General features: G+C 39.4%; 2 long non-coding RNA genes across 3 annotated transcripts in view; one reads left to right on the top strand and one right to left on the bottom strand.

Moving 5' to 3' along the window:
- LOC116702140 (uncharacterized) overlaps positions 1-1288 on the top strand; it is a 15589-nt gene extending 14301 nt beyond the window's left edge. Inside the window, exon 3 of the long non-coding RNA XR_004335073.1 lies at positions 1003-1288. This is a non-coding gene — a long non-coding RNA (uncharacterized LOC116702140). The remainder of the gene's footprint in view (positions 1-1002) is intronic.
- The window catches only part of LOC116702145 (uncharacterized), a 154795-nt gene that overhangs the window by 122842 nt on the left and 26934 nt on the right, over positions 1-5019 (bottom strand). The window lies entirely within an intron of this gene.

Genomic DNA, 5019 nt, shown 5'->3' on the forward strand with positions numbered 1-5019 from the left:
ATTCCAAAATAAATCTCTTATATGATGTGACACAAATATAGTTAAGGTTTGGCCCAAAATCAACTTAGGTTTGGGGAAAGATTGTGGTTTGGATCAAAATGATGACTTTCTTTAAGGTTAGGAGACCTTTGCAACGTCATAACATCAGCAGATGGTATTTGGGGGGCATTTAGTAAAATAAGTTCATCTTGGGAGGACAGTCTGACAAGAAAATTACATTTTCATTAGCTGGTTGTTTCTGGTGCAAATAAAGTCAAACAAGACAAGGTGGAAACCTAATGTATAGCAGGGTAACTGAAATTCAAGGCTTGTAAAGACTGTTTTAATAACATTTCAAACGATAGTCAATGCCAACTTCGTACCCATTCAGACAGACCGAAGTATGAGGGGAAAATGTCAAATCTGTATGAATTTAAAACCCTAGAAAATAATTATGTACAAGTAGACAACTTAAATTAAATAAAACATTTTATTTAAATGAACAGTTATAGTTAATACAATTTCCTGGATGTAATCTAATCTAATCTAATCTAATCCAATGTAATCCAATAAGTAGACAAAGATACACTACCGGTCAAAAGTTTGGGGTCACTTACAAATTTCCATGCCACTCCATTATAGACATAATACCAGCTGATCTGAGTGGGGGGGCTGATCTTTAATACAATATCTACATTGCCCATTATCAGCAACCAATCATCCAATGTTCCAGAGACACATTCTGTTTACTAATCTGATATCATTTTAAAAAACTAACTGAGAAAACACTGGAGAATCCTTTTGCAATTATGTAAGCACATAATGTAATTTGAAAACTGCTGACCGGGTTAAAAAAAAAACAATGCAACTGACCTCAGCTGGTATTCTGTCTATAATGGAGTGCAATGGAAATTTCTAAGTGACCCCAAACTTTTGACCGGTAGTGTATATTACACTACATAATGAGCACTTTTACTTTTGCTACTTTAAGTATAGTTTACTTTTGTACTATTACTTAGGAAGATGTTGAATGCGGGACTTGTAACTGACATGTAATTCGTAACTCTACAACACTGTTTTTCTACTTTTACTGCAATGCATGATCTGAGTAAGTCTTCCACCTCTGTAAATCACCAACAACAGTCGTGCATGAATAGCTGCACCAGTGTTCAACACTGAAAACACAGCTCAGTTCAGCGTTTACTTGCTGAGGGCTATTTCACAAAACCAAGATAAGGGATTAAGCCGGGATTTCCCAGTTATCTTGGCTCAATTTCGCCTTGACTCGCAGAGGCACCTAAGTTACCATGGAGATTTATTCTCTACAGCTAACAGCCAGGATTTATTAATCTTGGAGCCTTTTCTGTTCACTCAGCAATGGGTTTACCTTATTGTTATCAACTTGCATTAAAATACAACAGGTGCATATTGCTGTTCATTTGAGTACCGTTATTATTTAAAGTGGTGACCATTATTTTTTTATAATTATTCATGTGACAGCCATTGTTACTGTTATATTGCTGAATGAAGACTGCTGTTGATTATGATGTTAGAAGTTTTATAAATATATTACGGCAGTTGTTGAGATGGCCGATAAACTACAGGCAACATATAAAGTGCTATACATGTGTGATTCTATAGTTGACCAATACACCTTGAATTACTTTAGTTGATTCATTTTTTTTGTATTGTTTAACAACTATAATTTGGGAGGATTGTACACGATATATCTTAATTGTACAACCCTCCAAAATTATAGTCTTAGTTCCCGGGGCCAGTATCTAGTGTAAGCCACTGTACATTCATTAAACAGGGAGAGAACACCTCTAGGGTTTTTGGCCTTATATTTTTTAACTGATGAATATACTCTTAGATTCATTCTTACAGTGTGCATGAAATTTATCACTTAATTATCTTTATAGTTTCTGGATTTTAGAGTCCAATTTTTTCAGTGTCTCTTTTCTATGTCCATGTACTGTTTATGAGGGAGCAAAGCATATAACATGCAGGGAAGGAAACTCGTTCTCTATAGTAAAGAAAGAGAAACACGTGAGAAAAAGCGTGGCAGATAATAGCAGACCGACTGAATGATATATATCTGAAAATATAAATTTATGAACTATTGCTATTAACTGAAACCATTCAATGAGTCACTTGTCATTTGAAGAACGAACAGTTGTGCATTAAAAGCGAGAAATGGAAGTTAATGACTTAGGGAAATTATATTTTAGCCCATGAGAGAGAGAGAGAGAAACAGTGAAAGACATTTACACATAATATTCTAGCGTATTCCAGGGTACAAGCGGCCGAAATGGGTTTCCTCAGGAGGGGGGCTGGCGTCTCCCTTAGAGATAGGGTGAGAAGCACAGTCATCCGAGAGGAGCTCGGAGTAGAGCCACTGCTCCTTCGCGTCGAAAGGAGCCAGTTGAGGTGGTTCGGGCATCTGGTAAGGATGCCTCCTGGGCGCCTCCCTAGGGAGGTGTTCCAGGCACGTCCAGCTGGGAGGAGGCCCCGGGGAAGACCTAGGACTAGGTGGAGAGATTATATCTCCAACCTGGCCTGGGAACGCCTCGGGATCCCCCAGTCGGAGCTGGTTGATGTGGCTCGGGAAAGGGAAGTTTGGGGTCCCCTACTGGAGCTCCTGCCCCCGCGACCCGATACCGGATAAGCGGTTGAAGATGGATGGATGGATTCTAGCGTTGTAAAAGATTGATCTTCATGATAAATTTCCTGAGTAACATTATCTTCTGCTTACTTTAAAAGGCAAAGAGTACAACGTTTAATTTGTGAAAATGATTAGTAGCCTAATCCTCGAATGGTGCGATTATGACAGTTTCAGTTCAGAGCAGTGGCCAGTTAATGTATACGTTTAGGTTACTTACTTAAGCTACAGCACGAACAATACGTATTCTCCATTTTAACATCAGTAAATCTGTGATCGACCCCAAGTTCTGTTAAGAAAAGCCGTGAACTCCATCTATCCATCTTACTTCAGCCCGGTTCAACCTAGGCGCTCCTCCTCAGCCTGGCCTTCATGAAACCCACCAAGCCAGGTTGCACTAGGCCAAGCCTCGCTTTATCAGTTGTCCAGGATTTATAAATTCTGCTTTTGTGAAACAGCCCGCAGCTCTGCTACAGCAGCAGATAACCTTTCACAGTGAGGTCCTGCACAAATCAACACATGTTAGAGTCCGACGGCTGCTCGCTCTGTTTGTTTTAAGATGCATACGAGCAGATTAATGCGCTCACAGATCCAATCTGAAGGTGCGTTGAAAAATTGGAGCCAGTGATTTTAAAAATTCTTTCCTAAAAGGTGGAGGGTGGGGGTGTGGCCTTGACCAACTGTCATGCTTTGCGTGTATGAAAGCCATGATGTCTCTCTCATGGGTGGGCCAAATTCTCAGTGAGGGCAAGGCAGAGAAAGGGGAGGTAACCTTTCCCCTCATAAGGAGCAGATTCCAGATCAACCCATCTGAACTTTATTTTGTCAGAGAGGATACCCAGGGCTTAATTCTTCTAATTATGATGCTATTTAAAAAAAAAAAAAAAAAAAAACTGTTTTTATACATATCCTGAATCCATTACCAAAATGAAAGCAGTTAAGTGTGTTCTGTCATGTGCTGTGAAGCATGATATGAAGTGATGTGACATGGTAAACACTCACCAAATAATGGTGAGAACCAGCACTAAAGTGTGTTATGAAAGAACATAGCTTACTGTTTGGCATTGAACCAATTTTATATTATATATATTATATATATATATATAATATAATATTATATATATATATATATATATATGAACATTACGTAATGACATACTGTCACACCACCCCAGCCACATGACTGGAGATGGGCCCATGGAAATGAATGCTATCAGAGACAAAGTGTGATAAATGTGCTGTCAATAGAGATAGTGCGGTGCCACATCACAGTCCCCATCACAGCCCAGCAGAGCCAAAAGAAATCTCAGCGGCAGCATCAAACATCATATAAAGAGTGCATGAAATGCTGCCTTGCTGCAGCTTTGTGATAAACTGTACCATTTCTTCTACTTGCCTGTTGGTTTTTAACTAGATTTTTCTAACAGGGCTTGAGCCTAAGGACGTTACAACATCCTGTCATCCCAGGGCCAAAAATAAATAAGATTGGGAAGGATGAAGAATATTTTTTGCATGAACTTATCTAAATCAATTTCCACCTAAATTGTGAATCAAAACAGTTATGAAAATTAAAATATTCTGGTAACACTGTTCCCTCAGAGTAACATTAACACTGGTTGTGCTTTTTTTCCTGACATCGCATGTACGATAGTTACATCGTAAGACGTTGCAATGTTGATGCTCATCCTTTTTTGCTGCTTGATAGAAAAGTAAACTTTCACCGTTCTCCTTGTGCATGATTATTACCGGCCGACCCTTACCCTTTAAGACAGGTAGCCACATAGGCAACGTGTGTATGTGACATGTCCGACGGGGGTTGTTATGGGAAGTGAGTCTCTCTGTGTGTAGAAAAGAAGGCAGCCGCTGCCGCTGACACAGTGATGCACATACTTTGATGGGTAGTCAGTGTTTTATGTTTGCTGCAACTACAATCAATCACCTGATTAATGCAACACAATCACAATGTCTCCCGGCCATTTCCCCCTACAGAAAGCTGCCACTAGCCAGGCTAAAGCTAATATAGTTAGCCTAATGAAACAAGGGGTCCTTCTCGTTATGGTTTGGAGCCGGAGCCCTGGAAACGTAACACTAATCTACTAGATCAGACACAGACTTTTGTAGCAAACGTAATTTACACTGGTTTAATTGTTCTTGGATACACAGAGTTTGTTGCTAGTGCATGTGACATGCAGGTCTGATTAATTTATCAAACAAACAAGCTGACTCCGCTACTAAACCACAACCTGAAATTTAAAGGAAGCAACATGCAGTCATTGTCATACACTTTAGCCTGGATTGATAGTATAATATGAATACAATGGTGTCAACCAGCGTCTTGTTTTGGTGTTTGTTAAGCATTAAAGTTCAACAAAGAATGG

Source organism: Etheostoma spectabile, chromosome 14 (genome assembly GCF_008692095.1).
Source record: "Etheostoma spectabile isolate EspeVRDwgs_2016 chromosome 14, UIUC_Espe_1.0, whole genome shotgun sequence".
In the NCBI taxonomy this organism is placed as follows: Eukaryota; Metazoa; Chordata; class Actinopteri; order Perciformes; family Percidae; genus Etheostoma; species Etheostoma spectabile.